The sequence below is a fragment of the Pleurodeles waltl genome, chromosome 1_2, assembly GCF_031143425.1.
Source record: "Pleurodeles waltl isolate 20211129_DDA chromosome 1_2, aPleWal1.hap1.20221129, whole genome shotgun sequence".
Lineage (NCBI taxonomy): Eukaryota > Metazoa > Chordata > Amphibia > Caudata > Salamandridae > Pleurodeles > Pleurodeles waltl.
The window spans coordinates 136,430,131-136,448,805 of NC_090437.1; the positions used below are offsets into that span (position 1 = coordinate 136,430,131).

Sequence of the window (18,675 nt, forward strand, 5' to 3'; positions counted from 1 at the left end):
ATCGACCCACTTGGAATGGTGAGGGCTGCACTTTTTGGACTTTGGGACGCTGCCATGTAGAAAAATCCACAAGACTTAGACATATCTGAAAACTAAACGTCTGGATGATTCCAGGGTGGTGTACTTCACATGCACCCGCACCATTTTCTTACCCATAATGTCCTGCAAACCTCCAACTTTGCTGGAAATCACACATTTGTCCCACATTTTTGTGATGGAACCTTCCGGAATCTGCAGGAATCCACAAAATTCCTACCACAGCACTGTCTCATCTATACTGATAAAAATTCTGCTGCACTTGTCAGCATAAAATGTTTTTTTTTTTCAAACTGCCCTTTTGGACCTGCTTTGGTTCCCCCTCAATTTTGACATGTTTTTGGCTCTTCCCTGTCACAGGCCCCTGGCCCACCTACACAAGTGAGGTATCATTTGTACCAGGAGACTGAGGGGAAAGTTACGTGGTAGGAAATTTGTCCCGGTCCGGTGTTCCCACACAGAAATGTAGGAAAAATTTGATTTTTAAGCTAAATTTGAGGTTTGCTGAGGATTCTGGGTAAGAAAACATTGGGGGATCCACGCAAGTTACACCTCCTTGGACTCCCTCGGGTGTCTAGTTTTCAGAAATGTCTGGGTTTGGTAAGTTTCCCTAGGTGGCTGCAGCCCAGGACCAAAAACGCAGGCGCCCCCCACCCCGCAAGAACAGGTCGTTTTGAATTTGATCATTTTGATGTGTCCAGATAGTGTTTGGGGCATTTCCTTTCGCTGGCACTTGGCCTTCTCACACACAAGTGAGGTACAGTTTTTATCAGGAGACTTGGGGGAACGCTGGGTGAAGGAAATTTGTGCCTTCTCTCAGATTTCAGCACTTTGCATCACCGAAATGTGAGGAAAAAGTGTTTTTTTATCCACATTTTGAGGTTTGCAAAGGATTCTGGGTAACAGAACTTAGTCAGAGCCGAACATGTCACCACAACTTGGATTCCCCTGTGTGTCTATTTTTTAAAAATGCACAGGTTTGGTAGGTTACTCTAGGTGCCGGCTGAGCTAGAGGCCAAAATCCACAGCAATGCACTTTGCAAAAAAACAGGTCTGTTTTCTTTGGGAGAATGTGATGTGTCCACGTTGTGTTTTGGGGCATTTCTTATCGTGGGCGCTAGGCCTACCCACACAAGTGAGGTACCATTTGTATCAGGAGACTTGGGGGAACGCTGGGTGGAAGGAAATGTGTGACTCCTCTCCGATTCCAGAACTTTGTGTCACTGAAATGTAAGGAAAAAGATTTTTTTAGCCAAATTTTGAGGTTTGCAAAGGATTCTGGGTAACAGAACCTGGCGAGAGCCCCACAAATCATCCCATCCTGGATTCCACCTAGGTGTCTAGTTTTCAAATATGCACAGGTTTTGTAGGTTTCCTTAGGTGCCGGCTGAGCTAGAGGCCAAAATCCACAGCTAGACACTTTCCAAAAAACAGCAATTTTCTTTGGAAGAATGTGATGTGTCCATGTTGTGTTTTGGGGCATTTCCTGTTGCGGGCACTAGGCCTACCCACACAAGTGAGGTAATATTTTTATTAGGAGACTTGGGGGAACGCAGGGTGGAAGGAAATTTGTGGCTCCTCTCAGATTCCAGAACTTTCTGTCACCGAAATGTGAAGAAAAAGTGTTTTTTGGCCCAATTTTGAGGTTTGCAAAGGATTCTGGGTAACAGAACCTGGTGAGAGCCCCACAAGTCACCCCATCTTGGATTCCTCTAGGTGTCTAGTTTTCAGAAATGTGTTGGTTTGATAGGTTTCCCTGGGTGCTGGCCGAGTTAGAGGCCAAAATCCACAGCTAGGCACTTTGCAAAAAACAGGTCTGTTTTCTTAGGGAGAATGTGATGTGTCCACGTTGTTTTTTGGTACAATTCCTTTCAGAGGTGCTAGGTCTACCCACACAAGTGAGACACCATTTTTATCGGGAGACTTAGGGGAATGCTGGGTGGAAGGAAATTTGTGGCTCCTCCCAGATTCCAGAACTTTGTGTCACCGAAATGTAAGCAAAAAAGTTTTTTTTTAGCCAAATTTTGAGGTTTGCAAAGGATTCTGGGTAGCAGAACCTGGTGAGAGCCCAACAAGTTCCCCGCTCATGGATTCCCCTAGGTGTCTAGTTTTCAAATATGTGAAGGTTTGGTAGGTGTCCCTAGGTGCTGGCTGAACTAGAGGCCAAAATCCACAGCTAGGCAATTTGCAAAAAATAGGTCTGTTTTCTTTGGGAGAATGTGATGTGTCCAGGTTGTGCTTTGGGGCATTTCCTTTTGCGGGCACAAGGCCTAACCACACAAGTGAGGTACCATTTTAAATCAGGAGACTTGAGGAAACGCTGGGTGGAAGGAAATTTGTGGCTCCTCTCAGATTCCAGAACTTTGTGTCACCGAAATCTGAGGAAAAAGTGTTTTTGCAGCCACATTTTGAAGTTTGGAAAGGATTCTGAGTAACAGAACCTGATGAGAGCCCCACAAGTCACCCCATCGTGGATCCCCCAGTGTCTAGTTTTGAAAAATGTGCAGGTTTGGTAGGCTTCCCTCGGTGCCGGCTGAGCTAGAGGCCAAAATCTACAGCTAGGAACTTTGCAAAAAACAGGTCTGTTTTATTTGGAAGAATGTGATGTGTCCACGTTGTGTTTTGGGGCATTTCCTTTTTCAAGCGCTAGGCCTACCCACACAAGTGAGGTACCATTTTTATCGGGAGACTAGGAGGAACGCTAGGACGAGGGAACTTTGTGGCTCCTCTCAGATTGCAGAACTTTGTGTCACCGAAATGTGAGGAAATAGTGTTTGTTTAGTCAAATTTTGAAGTTTGCAAAGAATTCTGGGTAACAGAACCTGATGAGAGCCCCACAAGTCACCCCATCTTGGATTCCCCTAGGTGGCTAGTTTTCAAAAATGTGCAGGTTTGGTAGGTTTTCCTAGGTGCCGGCTGTGCTAGAGGCCAAAATCTACAGCTAAGCACTTTGCAAAAAAGCATCAGATTTCAATGTAAAAATGTGATGTGTCCATGTTGTGTTACCTGTCGCGAGCATTAGGCCTACCCACGCTAGTGAGGTGCCATTTTTATCGAGAGACTTGGGGGAACACAGAATAGCATAATAAGTGCTAGTGCCCCTTGTCTTTCTCTACATTTTTTCCTTCCAAATGTAAGACACTGTGTAAAAAAAGAAGTCTGTTTGAGAAACGCCCTGTAATTCACATGCTAGTATGGGCATCCCGAAATTCAGCGATGTGCAAATAACCACTGCTACTCAACACCTTATCTTGTGTCCATTTTGGAAACACAAAGGTTTTCTTGATACCTATTTTTCACTCTTTATATTTCAGCAAATTAATTGCTGTATACCCAGTATAGGATGAAAACCCATTGCAAGGTGCAAATCATTTATTGGCTCTGGGTACCTAGAGTTCTTGATGAACCTACAAGCTATATAGATCCCTGCTACCAGAAGAGTCCAGCAGACGTAACGGTATTTTGCTTTCAAAACATTGCAGGAAAAAGTTACAGAATAAATCGTTGAGAAAAATGGCTGTTTTTTTACTTCAATTTCAATTTTTTTTTTCAGCTGTTATTTTCTGTAGTAAAACCTTGTAGGATCTACACAAATTACCCCTTGCTGAATTCAGAATTTAGTCTACTTTTCAGAAATGTTTACCTGTCTGGGATCCAGCATTGGTTTCATACCCGTTTCTATCACTAACTGGAAGGAGGCTGAAAGCACAAAAAATAGTAAAAATGGGGTCTGTTACAGTAAAATGCCACAATTGTGTTGAAAAATGGGGTTTTCTGATTCAAGTCCATCTGTTCCTGACAGCTGGGAAGCTGGTGATTTTAGCACTGCAAACCCTTTGTTGATGCCATTTTCAGGGAAAAAAACACAAGCCTTCTTCTGTAGCCCTTTTTTCCCATTTTTTCGAAAAAATCTAAATTTTCACTGTATTTTGGCTAAGTTCTTGTCTGCTTCAGGGGAACCCACAAAGTCTGGGTACTTATAGAATCCCTAGGATGTTGGAAAAAAACGACATAAATTTGGCATGGGTAGCTTATGTGGACAAAACGTTATGAGTGCCTAAGCGCGAACTGCCCCAATTAGCCAAAAAAAGGCCTAGTGAAGGGATTAATTCTGTCCTAAATTTGAGGAGTGTTGAAACTGTCCTGATGAATATAGGATGCTACTTCAAATCCTGGGTGTATAGATAGAAATGTCTGCTGCCTTGTTTTTTTCTCTTTTACATTTCTTAGTCTGTAGTCTGATGCTGTCCCTACTGCAGATGTGCCAGGAATCAGTAAAGATGGCAAGTGTTAGACCTTGCTTCCTTGACATGGTTTCCCCCAACCTTTTGTCTTCAGACCTCCTGTTTTTGCTGACTTCATTTTTGCTGGCCTTAGGATTCTGCACACTTAGCCACTGCTAACCAGTGCTAAAGAGCTTATGCTCTTTCCCTAAGACATGATAACATTGGCTTATGCCCAATTAGCATACTTAATTTAATTATAAGTCCCTAGTAAGGAGTAAAACATGTGTCCATACCCTGTAAATTGAATGCTACTAGTGGGCCTGCAGCACTGATTGTGCCACCCACTTAAGTAGCATTTACACATGACTCAGGCCTGCCGTTGCAGAGCCTGTGTGTGCAGTTTTGAACTGCCATTTCAACCTGGCAAAATAAACATGCCAGACCCAACCCTTCCTTCTTCATACGTATTCGTCCCCGTAGGGTAGGCCCTGGACAGCCCAGTGGGCAGAGTGCGATGCATTTAAAAAGGAGGACGTGCACTTTTAGTTGAGATGGCTGTTAGAAATGGGGTCTCTGTTTGGCAGTCAGTTTGCACTCTGTCCAAGCACTGACCCTCACTCTACAGTAGTCAGGGCAATGGAGATACACACTTAAGATAACCCCTGCTCACCCCCTTGGTAGCTTGGCACAAGGAATCAGGCTTATCTCAAAGGCAACGTGTAAAGTATTTCTACCAAAACACAGTAATACAGTGAAGACACTACAAAATGTACACCACACTAGTTTAGAAAAATTGGCAATATTTATCTAAATCAAACAGCAAGACCAAAATGACAAAAATCCAACATAGACAAGTAAGTTTATGAAGTTTTAAATTAAAGAGTCTTATTCCATAGAAAACAATAGATGCGTTGATGTTACACAAAGTACCCCCTGCTCACCCCCTTGGTAGCTTGGCACAAGCAATCAGGCTTATCTCAAAGGCAACTTGTAAAGTATTTCTACCAAAACACAGTAATACAGTGAAGACACTACAAAATGTACACCACACCAGTTTAGAAAAATTGGCAATATTTATCTAAATCAAACAGCAAGACCAAAATGACAAAAATCCAACATAAACAAGTAAGTTTATGAAGTTTTAAATTAAAGAGTCTTATTCCATAGAAAACAATAGATGCGTTGATGTTACACAAAGTACCTGGTTTGCATAAAAAATAAAGCCGCACAGGTGAGCATTGGAAAAGTCAGCGATGCGGTGATCCCTTACTCGCAAGTGAGGCTGTGCGTTATTTCTTCTTCAGTCAGGTAGGCGATGCATAATTTTTTTCTCCTGCAAGAGAGCGATGCATCGATTACCGGACGGGCACCTTGGATTCGGACATGTTCACATTAATTTTGACTCCCAGTCACTCTGGGCCCCATTATTGACGCAGGTGTTACGCGCCTGTTGCTCTACAGTTTTCATCTCGACCTGGGCCGAGTCTATAATAATCCCAATCTTCAAAAAGGGAGATCGTCAAAATCCTGCATGCTATCGCCCAATCTCTCTGCTCGATACACTTGCAAAGATTGCGGGACGAATTGTTTTAAATAGGCTGCAAGATTGGACAGAGGACAACCATATCCTCTCGGACTTGCAATATGGGTTTAGGGCTGGGATAGGGACGACGGAGCAAGCTCTTAACCTAGATATCATACTTGGTAAATATACAATGGCCAAGGCCGGAGCCCTATACGTTGTGTTCGTCGATTTGACCTCTGCATTTGACTGTGTAGTGCATTCTAAACTGTGGTCCATCTTATTGTATATGGGGGTTGATACTGTCATAGTACATTTCACCAGGGAATCGTATGTCGGATCCAATGCCAGGGTTCGCTATGGGCTCCAGGGGGAATGTACCTCATCCTTCCCCATTGAACGAGGGGTACGTCAAGGCTGTGTGCAAGCTCCCCTGTTGTTTGCCTTATATATCAACAAATTAGAGGGGGTGCTATCCGATGCCTGCAGCGATCCCCCACAAGTAGGTCCTCGAAAGATCCCAGCGCTTCTGTATGCGGACAATGCCGTTTTGATGGCCCGTACTCGAGTAGCCTTGCAACGGCTAATAACAACTTTTGATAATTATATGGATGCTCTGGGTAAAACTTTCTCAATTACATATAGCAGAAGTTCCATAAAGAAATGTCAGATCATGTTAAAAGGCGTGAAACTAGCTGATATAGGAACATTCTCGTATCTAGGTATTACGTTTGGCAATAAAGGTACATGGGCACAAGCCATAAAAGTAAGGAAACTGTTATTCACAAAAACCATTATGGCCATAAAAAAAAAAATCTAAAAAGGTTGGGAGAGTGACTCCTAAGGATATGATGTCACTGTACAATGTGAAATGCGTTTCGGTCGCACTGTACGGGGCAGGACTTTGGGGACACCGGGACTGTAACACTTTACAGTTAGCTGAAAATGCTCTTTTAAAGACAACTTTAAGTGTCCCGAAATGTACCTCAACATCAGTATGCCATTTAGAAATGGGAGTAACATATCTCACATATCTTATTCGCGTTCAAACGATTTTACTCTGGCATAAAGTATGGACCTCTGATCCTGCCAGGCTGAACAGGGCCATTATAGAAGATGCAATAGCATTAACTCACTCGCTTAAAATTCCATGGCTAAACTATATAAAGAATTTTCGCGTGGAGGTGGGCCATCCTGAGTTGTATTTCACTCCAGATAAAATGAAAACTATTTCCAGGAAAGATTTGAAAAACATTTGTCTCACTCACCTGGCCGACTTGAGATGGGATATAGAGGCAAACAAACATAGCGTTAGGAGAAATCGTATGCTACAACAAACAGATGGCATGGAATGGTGGTCCAGGGCAGAGCTTCAGGTCCTTAGGGCTGAGGAGGCGAGGGGGGTCCTTCAGACCCCAATCGCGGCGGAGTGGGAAAACCTAGTGTCTAACTGGGAAGACTTAACAAAGAGTCCGATGGAGCCTGAGGGAGTGGGATGAGCTAATGGACACGGTCAGAAGATCCCAACATAGGGGAAGTTCACTGTAACTAAGACTGAATGACTACTAAGAATCAGTTTGATCCGGATGCGGTATGAGTGTGAGGGGGAGAGCGGGATGGTATAATAAAAAGGATAAGGGAGGGTAATGACGGAACGCAGGGCAATAAAACACGACAAGCAATACCCGGGCAAGCTATCTCCCTTTTTAGTAATTCAGCAATTAAACAGTTCCTCCCACATAGGCCTAAAAGTTCATATACAGTTTGAAGTTGAGTTAAGTCTGTTAACAGGTCACAGAATACAACAGTAACGTAGGATAATGAAAATGTGAATGCCATTATAAAGTTTCAATTGGGCGAAGAAATAACTGTTGATAAGTTAAGTAAATGCATGGTAAAGGCTAACCAAATGCGTAACGTAATGCATGGACCGCAAAGCCCGGAAATGGTATAATTAGCAGAAATGTATAATCACGACAATACGTTACTGTAAGAAGAATTACACTTGTAAAAACAGCAAGTAGTTGATAACAATAAAAACAAATTAAAAAAAAAAAAAAAAACAGATGGCATGGAACCTTACCTAAGTAATGTATTGAAGCCAAGACACCGGTTTGTCCTCACACGTTTAAGATTAGAGATTTTCCATCGCCCTGTCAGCTTTCCTCTGACTAATGATTGGTCCTTAGCTTTGGAAAAATGTCCTTGTGACACAGTTTCTGATCCAAACACAATGCACACACTTTTCTTCTGTAAATTTTACTCAGGTCTGAGGAAAACGTTTGTGACACCACTTTTACAACCAATGCACTTTAAACAATGTTGACCAGCTTTTCTGTACCTCTTGTCCCTTCCATCAATTATGGTTTGTAATGGATTAGCCTTATACCTGTGTGCAGTGATTAAGGCCAGACTACACTATGCGGCAAACGAGTGAGGTCTTCTAAGCTTCACAAGTATTTCATCAAAGAGTATACTTCCTGTTTTAACTAAATTGTTTTATTGACTTTTTTACTATTTTTATTTTTTTACTTGGTCATATTTATATTTATATATTCATTTTGTACTTGCCTGTTTCTTGAATATTGTTTTTTGTATGTATAATTGCTTTTATGATTGTTAAATTCAATCGAATAAAGTATTTTTGATGATGATGATGACTCCCAGGGTGGATATGCCGGCTACACCCGAGTCTTTGTTTCACTGTCTAGTGGAGATTCAAAAATAGCCCAACTGTCAGGCTGACCCTAGACAGTGAATACACAAGCAGGCAGAGTCACAAAATGGTTTCAGCAAAAAATGCCTGCTTTCTAAAGGTGGCATTTTCAAACTGGCAATTTAAAAACCAACTTTACCAAAAAATGTATTTTTAAATTGTGAGTTCAGAGACCCCAAACGCCAAGTCTCTATCTGCTCCCAAAGGGAAACTGCACTTAAAAGTTATTTGAAGGCAGTCCCCATGTTAACCTATGAGAGATATAGGCCTTGCAACAGTGAAAAACAAATTAGGCAGTATTTCACTGTTAGGACATGTAAAAACACACCAGTACATGTCCTACTTTTAACTGACACTGCACCCTGTCCATGGGGCTACCTAGGGCCTACCTTAGGGGTGCCTTACATGTATAAAAAGGGAAGGTTTTGGCCTGCCAATTGGGTACACTTGCTAGGTTGAATTTTCAGTTTACAACTGCACACACAGACACTGCAGTGGCAAGTCTGAGCCATGATTGCAGGGCTACTTATGTGGGTGGCACAATCAGTGCTGCAGGCCCACTAGTAGAATTTGATTTACAGGCCCTGGGCACTTCTAGTGCACTTTACTAGGGACTTACTAGTAAATCAAATATGCTAATCATGGAAAAGCCAATTACACATACAATTTACACAGAAAGCACTTGCACTTTAGCACTGGTCAGCAGTGGCAAATTGCCCAGAGTACCAAAACCAGCAAAAAAAAGTCCAGCACACAGACAAAACATAAGAAGCAGAGGCAAAAAAGACAGGGGAGACCACACCAAGGATGCCAAGTCTAACACGTGTCCCCCCAGCTGAAAGTGGGGAGAAAAACCCACCCTCATGGGAGTTCTCATCACTAAGGCAGAAAAATCTGATCAGACCATCATCATTGGCGTGTTCTGTTCCAGGGTGGTGTTCAACCGTAAAGTCCATTTCTTGTAGGGAGATGGACCACCTTTTGGGTTCACATCCTCATCTGCATTAACCATCGGAGGGGCCTTTGGTCTGTCTGAACCCGGAAGTGAGTCACAGACAAGTAGGGTTTTAGTTTCTTCAGCGGCCAGACCACAGCAAAAGCTTCTAGCTCGATTGCATTCCACTTACATTCCCGGGGAAGTAACCTCCTGCTAATGAAGGCTAAAGGCTGGTCTAGGGCCTCATTTAGCTGTGCAAGTACTGCTCCCACACTATGCTCTGAAGCATCAGTCTGCACAACAAACTTCTTGGAGAAGTCAGGCACCATCAGCACGGGTGCCGTGTGCATGGCTGCCTTCAGGGCATCAAAAGCTGTCTGGCAAGCCTCAGTCCAGATCACCTTTTTGGATTGTTTCATAGAAGTTAACTCAGTCAAGGGGGCAGCAACAGTGTCAAACTCCTTGACAAACTACCTGTAGTATCCTGTGAGACCTACAAAGTCTCTCACCTCTGTCTGGATCTTGAGAGGCACCCAAGCCAGAACGGTATTAATCTCTGGTTACAGGGGTGCTACCTGGCAACTCCCTACCTGGTATCCCAGGTAAACTACAGAACCCTGCCCTATTTGGCACTTACTAGTCTTTATAGTGAGGCCTACCTTCTGCACAGCCTTCAACACTTTGCAGAGGTGCTGCAGGTGTTCCTCCCAGCTGGAGCTGAACACTACAATGTCATCCAGGTAGCCCGCACCGAAATCTTCCAACCCAGCCAAAACCTGGTTAACCAACTTCTGAAAGGTGTCAGGGGCATTTTTCATCCCAAAGGGCAAAACCCTGAACTGGTAGTGCCCATCTGGTGAGGGGAATGCTGACCTCTCATTTGCCCCCTCAGTGAGAGCAATCTGCCAATACCCAGATGCTAGATCAAAGGTGCTGAGAAACTTGGCAGCTCCCAACTGATCAATGAGCTCATCAGCTCTGGGTATGGGGTGCTCATCAGTCTCTGTGACGCTGTTGAGCCCTCGGTAGTCCACACAGAACCTGAGCTCTGGGATCGCAACGGGGGCAGCAGCCTTTGGTACCAAGACCACTAGGCTGGCCCAAGGACTACTGGAAAACTCAATAGCCCCTAACGCTAACATCTTGGGCGCCTCATCCTTAATGCTAGCCCTGACTTTGTCAGTCACTCTGTAAATTTTGAACTTTACAGGTGGACTTTCCCCAGTGTCCTCATCATGTGTACACAGATGAGTGACCCCGGGGGTCAAAGAGAACATGGAGGCGAACTGTCCCAACACCTGCAACAGTCCCTCTGTTGCTCAGGGGTCAGTGAGGGGGAGAGGTTCACACCCTCCACAGACCCATCCTTCTCCTGGGCAGACAGTAGGTCAGAAAGAGGCTTATTCTTTTCCTCCACCCCATCTTATGTTGCTAGGAGCATTGTCAACTCAGACCTCTCAAAGTGAGGTTTGAGGCGGTTCACATGCAGGACCTTCAGAGGGTTCCTTGGAGTCCGCAAGTTCACCAGATAGGTGACCTCACTCTTGCGCTCCACCACCTCAAAAGTCCCAGTCTACATGTCTTGGAGAGCACAAGGCTCCACTGGGGCCATGACCCACACTTTCTGGCAAGGCTAAAGCTCAACCAGAGTGGCATTCTGGTCGTACCAGGGTTTCATGTTTTCCTGGCTTGCTTCCAGGTTCTCCTGAGAGAGCTTCCTGAAGTGTGCTGTCTGGTTTCCAGACACGTCCTGAAGGGGCTTACTGGAGTCCTTCGCCAAGCCATCCGTCACCGGACTCAGAGGTCCCCTCACAAGATAGCCATACAACAACTCAAAGGGGCTAAACCAAGTCCTTTCTGTGGCATCTCCCTGTAAGCAAACAGAAGGCATGGCAAGAGGACGTCCCACTTACGTCTTATGGGCTCTGACAGGCCCATAATCATGCCCTTCAGGGTTTGGTTGAATCTCTCAACCAAACCATTTCCTTCAGGGAGGTAAGTAGTGGTGAACTTGTAGGTCACCCCACAATCCTTCCACAGAGACTTCCTATAAGTAGATATGAAGTTGGTACCCCTGTCAGATACCACCTCCTTCTGGAATCCCATGCGGGCAAAAACCGCACCAGTGCATGGCCCACCACAGGGGCTGTGATTGATCTAAGAGGGATAGCTTCTGGGTACCGGGTGGCATGGTCCACCAAGACCAGGCTAAACCTGTTGCCCACGGCTGTCTTGGGATCCAGAGAATAGAGAACTTCCCCTGTTTGCCCTTACCCCCCCCCCTTACTTCTTCTGATGGGGATCCTGCCCCCCCTTGGCAGAGTTTCCCCCATACCTCATTTGGACCCTTGTGCTCTCCCACCGGTTTGTTTCCTGAGCAAGTTTCCTGAGGTCAGTCAGCTTGCTTTCAATTAGAAGCTGGCACAGCTCTGGACAACAAAGGTCTAACAATGTATTAGTAAATAATGCAGCTGGTTTTGAAGATGGTGTGGGATAACAAAGGGGTGTGATTGAAGTTCAGTCAGATGGGGGCTACGTGATCATAGTTCTGAAGGCCCTGAGTGAGACATACTATGGTGTGTAGCATGCCCTTAAGGGATACCAGTGTGTAGTCTGGGAGGCCATGGAGCATCGTGTTGCTACTGTCCAGATGTGACAGTATGAGGACTTCAACCTCAATTCTGAAGTCGCTTTCATCAAGAAACAGTTTCATTGTCTTTAGACACAAGAGCTGGTAGTAGACCGTCATTACATTTTTGCCAATGTGCTCTTTGAAAGTGAGATTGATGTCCAAGGTGAATCCAACTTTCGTGGCATTTGGTGAAAGCTGGTGTTTTAAACCATCAACGTTTATGTTACTTAGCCAGTTTGTACAGTTTCTTGTTAGTTGTTATTGACAAATAGCCGGATTTCTCTCTGGGTAGAGTTTCAGGAGAGTGATGGACACCCAAGTCCTGTTGATGTGCATGAAGTGTTTGCGGCTTTGGATATCTGAAGCAGAGGAAACTTTTATGTAAAGTTGTGATTCTCCAACATATTGGTTCATCTTGATGCTGTTATCTGTGAGTTGAGCACCAAATGGCTCCATGAAGAGGCTGAAGATGACAGGAGACAGTATGGAACCATGGGGAACTCTGCACATGATAGGGATCTCTTGGGATCTGGAGGTTCCCATGTAAACAAACTGGTGTTATTTTTAAAGATAGGAAAGAATTGTGAGTTGCATTGTTCGGAAATCTCATTCGAGACTTCAGGATGAGGATGGGGTAGTCAACTGTGTCAAAGGCAGCTGAGAGATGCAGCATTATCAAAAGGCAGAGGTCATCTTCATCTGTGGTCAAGAGCACATTGTCTATGATGTGTAATGGTAGCGTTCTGCATGCTTCAGTGTGATCTGAAGCCAGATCGGTAGTCATGCAGGAGACTATTAGCATTGATGTGATCTTGGAATTGATGATTCAATGATGTTGCCGATGAATAGTAGGAAGCTGATGAGGTCATCAGGGTCTAGTGTAGATTTTTTTGGAGTGGGAGGATTTGGTCTGTCTTCAGAGCTTCTGGTAAGATGCCGTGAGTGAGGAAAGCTTTGACAATGGTGAGTAGGGATGAGACAGCATCCCCAAAGAGATCATTGATGAAGGACATAGGTACGACATAATCATCATAAAAAGTGGCTTTGAGAGAGGTGAGCATAATGTATTCTTATTCAGTTGGCTAGAACTAAAATCAATTGCCAGAATGCTAGCTGATTTTGGTATTATTATATAGCATGGATAGCATATGGTGCGATTAATGTAGGCATGGATTTACTTTCTGTCAGCAGCAGGGACAAACAGCCTAACATAAGCAACATCCCAAAGTCATGATTAACTCATGTGTACCCGTGGGCTGGGCTTTAGCAGAAAACACCCATGATACCTGGCTTAGTGGCTCTGGGCCTGATTTAGAGTTTCACAGATGGGTTACTCAATCAAAAGCATAATGGATATTCCTTCTGCCGTATTATAAGTGCATTTTATCCTATGACACTTGTAATACTATGCGTAGGATATTCGTCACGTTTGTGATTAAGTATCATCTGCTGAACTCCGAAGCAGACCTACTTTTAGCTCTACTTTACTCCCATGCTCTGCACTTTGTGCTAAAGCTAGGCCCAGGGATTTGTATGACCATGTCATTTTATCACAACAGTTCCATGGACACATGCACACTGACACCCGAATGTGCCTAGTACCCTGACTGCCTGACCACTGTTCAAAGGGACAGACAGTCAGGGACCGATATAGCAAAACGAAACTTAAAAAGAGTGTTTTTACTGGACTGGATGAAACCGATTCCAACAGATAAAGGCATTCATGAAAGATGCAAGATAGTGCCCCAACACCCCAATCTACCAGCTACCACTGCTCTAAACAACACCATCAGCCTTGCAAAAGTACACAACCATGATGAAATTACCACAGTTGGTAAGATGTGCACTTTCTTAATTCCAGGTTTCAACAATCATGGTTACACACCAGTCAGTCTCATAGACCTTTCCTCTAATTTTCTCACTTGAATCCCTCATTCAGCTTGGTACCGCAAAGTCAGCAATGTGATCTGCACTCTTGAATCATACACCCCCATAAAGTAGACACACATCTAAAGGAAGCACAATCTAGATGAGGCCAACATTTTTAAGCCAGCCATTCAGCATTTACAACAAAGACTATGCTTGCTTTAAGGTGAGTTTCGCCTCATGAGTAGTCTTACGGTAACCAATTCTCCCTGAACTTGAATCACCCATTTTGGGTGTATCAATATTATACAAGACTTCAAGGAAGGTAAAGTGGTGGCCTAACTTTTGCATTACTGTGCAGTCGGAGAAAGGCATGGAGGTGAATATTTACATTAGGAATCTTATTTTCACAGATTAAAACAAATGTTGTTAACCAGTAGGGATATCAGGTAAGCTATCTGTGAGGAAATGGGTGTTATTATATGGTGTGGTTGTGCAACAGCGCCATGTAATACACTTTAACAACCTCTTTAGGACCCTTAGATTTTGTTTGTCAAACCTTCAGCTCAGCACTGAGTAGCTGTGACTCTGAGCAGCAAGCCGTACACAAAAGATCAAGTGAAAAACATTTAAACAGCATTAAATCAATTGAATAAGTAATTGACAAGGCTATAGAAATCCAACACCATTTTTAAAAAATAGAATGTATTTTTATGTAATTTTAGACACAACAACAAAAAAGATACACCTAAGGTTTCCATAGATATAGCATGTACAACGTATAGCAAATTAGAGCATTTCATTCAACCACAAACAAGCACTGGCAAATTCAACAAATGTATCACAGTAACTTTTTTTTTATCAAAAAGTTGGACAGTCTCTTATAGTCACTTTAGTCAACCAACTTGAGTAGGGAGCCAGCCAAGGGGACCAGCAAGTTCCTCACAATAAGTTATCTTTACAGGTGAAGCAGTCTTCAGGCAATTTCAGGCACTTTATCCCTATAGCAATGGATTTCTATTGTCCTGATTCAAGGGATAAATGATGCTGAAGATGTTCAAGGATGCTGTTGATGCAATGCAGTTGAAGCAGTTTTCAGGCACTTTATCCCTATAGCAATGGATTTCTATTGTCCTGATTCAAGGGATAAATGATGCTGAAGATCTTCAAGGATGCTGTTGATGCAATGCAGTTGATGGGGGTCTTCCTGTAGCTACCATTAGTCCACTATGGGTGTAAGCTGGGCTTGGTCACAGAGTTGATGTCCATCAGTCCTGTCAGTGCTGGTAGACGTCCAGTTGCCACTAGGCTATCAGTTGCCCAGTATTGCGGTCATAGCCAAATCCTTCCCTGGCTGATAACTCTGCTTCTGTGCAACCAAGCTTCACTTGGAAGATTCTCCTGGGCTCAGCGAGCTCAGGTGCAACTTTGAGCATCAGGTCTTGGCCTATGATGCTGCTGGTAGCAGTGGGAAGCGGCCTGAAAATTCTAGGCTACCAACTTGCCCAGCAGGCTTCTCAGCTGCTGTGTCCCTATACTGTGTACAGGAGGTCATCTAACTGACCCTTGGAGTCTCTTAGCTTTGGCTGGGCTCTAGAAACAATTTCTCCTTGAACAGGACACAGCAGGCACAGTGCCTCTCCTCTGCTAGCCACCAGGTTTAGCAACTGCCATCTGCACCAGTGCAATCTTTTTGACAGTTCCACTGTGCAGCAGGGCAGTCCTTCTTCCAGTCCAGATGAGATCTGACTTCTGGGTGCCCAGAGTGCCCTATTTAACACCTTCAAGGTGGGATGTGGTTGGTAGCCAATTGGCTACAGCTTTCCCCCAGATTACCACTTTCTGAAAAGTGTAGAATCTGGCTATTCCAGGATGCACCATTTTCCCCACTCTCAAGATGGCATAGCACCTATCTTGTCATTCAGAACTCCCTAGCCCAACACAGAGGTGTGGCTACCAAGGGGGTTACACAATCCTGAAATAACAGATTGACAACAAGTGCCCCCCTCTCCTTCCTGGGAGCCAGCTAGTCTGCATAAACAACGGGGCTGCCCTTCTCCCAAGTGTTCCCCATTTGCTCTTCAAAGGTGGCTTCAGCTTTGAAGCTTACCTTTTGGACCAACTCCTGTGCAGTTTCCTGCAGGAGGGAGCTAAAACCTCTCTCCAGTGCAGGCCTGTAGGAGGCTGGCCTGGCTTGTAGTGGGTACCAGAGGTACTTACACCTTGTGCCAGGTCCAGTTATCCCTTATTAGTGTAGAAGAGGTGTTGCTAGCAGCTTAGGCTGATAGAAGGTAGCTATGGCAAAGCAGCTTAGGCTGAACTAGGAGACATGTAAAGCTCCTACTATACCACTGGTGTCATATGCACAATATCATAAGAAAACACAATACACAGAATTACTAAAAATAAAGGTTCTTTATTTTTATGACAATATGCCAAAAGTATCTCAGTGAGTACCCTCAGTATGAGGATAACATATATACACAAGATATATGTACACAAACCAAAGTTATGCAGGTAATAGCAAGAAAAGTAATGCAAGCAGTGTATAATTACAGTAGATTGCAATAGGTGCACATAGGTGTAGGGGCAACATAAACCATATACTCCAAAAGTGGAATGTGAACCACAAATGGACCCCAAACCTATGTGAGCTTGTAGAGGGTCGCTGGGACTGTAAGAAAACAGTGAGGGTTAGAAAAATAGCCCACCCCGAGGCCCTGAAAGGTAGGTGTAAAGTGCACCTACTACCCCCAGAGAGCACAGAAGTTGTGATAGGGGGATTCTGCAGGACGAACAAACACCAGCAATGCAACAACAGTGGATTTCCGGACCTGAGTACCTGTAAGAAAAGGGGACCAAGTCCAATAGTCGCAACAGTGTTGAGAGTGGGCAGGAGCCCAGGAAATGCCAGCTGAGGGTGCAAGGAAGCTGCCACCTGTTGGAAGAAGCTTGGAGTTCTGCAAGAAAGAAGAGAGCTAGAACTTCTCCTTTGGAGGATGGATGTCTCACGTCGCGATGAAGCTTGCAGAGGTGTTCCCACGCAGAAAGACCGCAAACAAGCCTTGCTACCTGCAAGGGTCGTGGTAGAGTTTTTTGGGTGCTGCTGTGGCCCAGGAGGGATCAGGATGTCACTACTTGGAGGAGGAGACAGAGGGGGTGCCCAGCAACTTAGGGAGCCCTCACAGAAGCAGGCAGCACCCGCAGAAGTACCTGAACAGGCACTTAGAAGAAAAGTGAGCCAGAGTCCACCCGAAGTCACAAAAGGGAGTCCCACGACTTCCGGAGGACAACGCAGAAGGTTGTGCACTGCAGGAAGGAGTGTCGGGGACCCAGGCCTGGCTGTGCATGAAGGAAATCCTGGAAGTGTGCACAGGAGCCGGAGCAGCTGCAAATCACGCAGTAACCAGCAATGCAGTCTAGCGTGGGGAGGCAAGGACTTACCTCCACCCAACTTGGACTGAAGAGTCACTGGACTGTAGGAGTCACTTGGACAGAGATGCTGAGTTCCAGGAACCACTGACGTCGTGCTGAGAGGGGACCCAGAGGACCAGTGATGCAGTCTTTTGGTGCCTGCGGTTGCAGGGGGAAGGTTCCGTCGACCCACAGGAGATTTCTTCAGAGCTCCTGGTGCAGAGAGGAGGCAGGCTACCCCCAGAGCATGCACCACCTGGAAACAGTCGAGAAAGCCGTCAGGATGAAGCGATACAAGGTTGCTAGTAGTCGTCTTGCTACTTTGTTGCGGTTTTGCAGGCATCCTGAGCAGTCATCGGTCGATCCTTTGGCAGAAGGTGAAGAGGGAGATGCAGAGGAACTCTGATGAGCTCTTGCATTCGTTATCTGGTGAGATCCCCAAAGCTGAGACCCTAAATAGCCAGAAAAGGAGGTTTGGCTACCTAGGAAGGAGGATTGGCTACCAAGAGAGGTAAGAGCCTATCAGAAGGAGCCTCTGACGTCACCTGCTGGCACTGGCCACTCAGAGCAGTCCAGTGTGCCATAGACACCTCTGTTTCCAAGATGGCAGAGGTCTGGGACACACTGGAGGAGCTCTGGGCACCTCCCCTGGGAGGTGCAGGTCCCGGTAGTGGTCACTCCCCTTTCCTTTGTCCAGTTTCGTGCCAGAACATGGCTGTGAGATCCCTGAACCGGTGTAGACTGGCTTATGCAGAGATGTGCACCATCTGTGCCCATCAAAGCATTTCCAGAGGCTGGGGGAGGCTACTCCTCCCCAGCCTTCACACCTATTTCCAAAGGGAGAGGGTGTTACCCCTCTCTCAGAGGAAATCCTTTGTTCTGCCTTCCTGGGCCAGGGCTGCCTGGACCCCAGGAGGGCAGAAACCTGTCTGAGGGGTTGGCAGCAGCAGCAGCTGCAGTGGAGACCCCGGAAAGGCAGTTTGGCAGTACCCGGGTACAATGCTAGAGCCTCGGGAGATCATGGAATTGTCCCCCCAATGCCAGAATGGCATTGGGATGACAATTCCATGAACTTAGAAATGTTACATCGCCATGTTTGGAGTTACCATTGTGACGCTGTACATAGGTAGTGACCTATGTTTAGTGCACACGTGTAATGGTGTCCCCGCACTCACAAAGTCCGGGGAATTTGCCCTGAACGATGTGGGGGCACCTTGACTAGTGCCAGGGTGCCCACACACTAAGTAATTTTGCACCTAGCCTTCACCAGGTGAAGGTTAGACATATAGGTGACCTATAAGTTACTTAAGTGCAGTGGTAAATGGC

The 18,675-nt window shown here is 45.1% G+C and overlaps 1 long non-coding RNA gene across 1 annotated transcript in view; it reads right to left on the reverse strand.

The window, feature by feature from the left end:
• The window catches only part of LOC138295380 (uncharacterized), a 310,811-nt gene that overhangs the window by 266,463 nt on the left and 25,673 nt on the right, over nucleotides 1-18,675 (reverse strand). Inside the window, exon 2 of the long non-coding RNA XR_011203588.1 lies at nucleotides 5,464-5,595. This is a non-coding gene — a long non-coding RNA (uncharacterized lncRNA). The remainder of the gene's footprint in view (nucleotides 1-5,463; nucleotides 5,596-18,675) is intronic.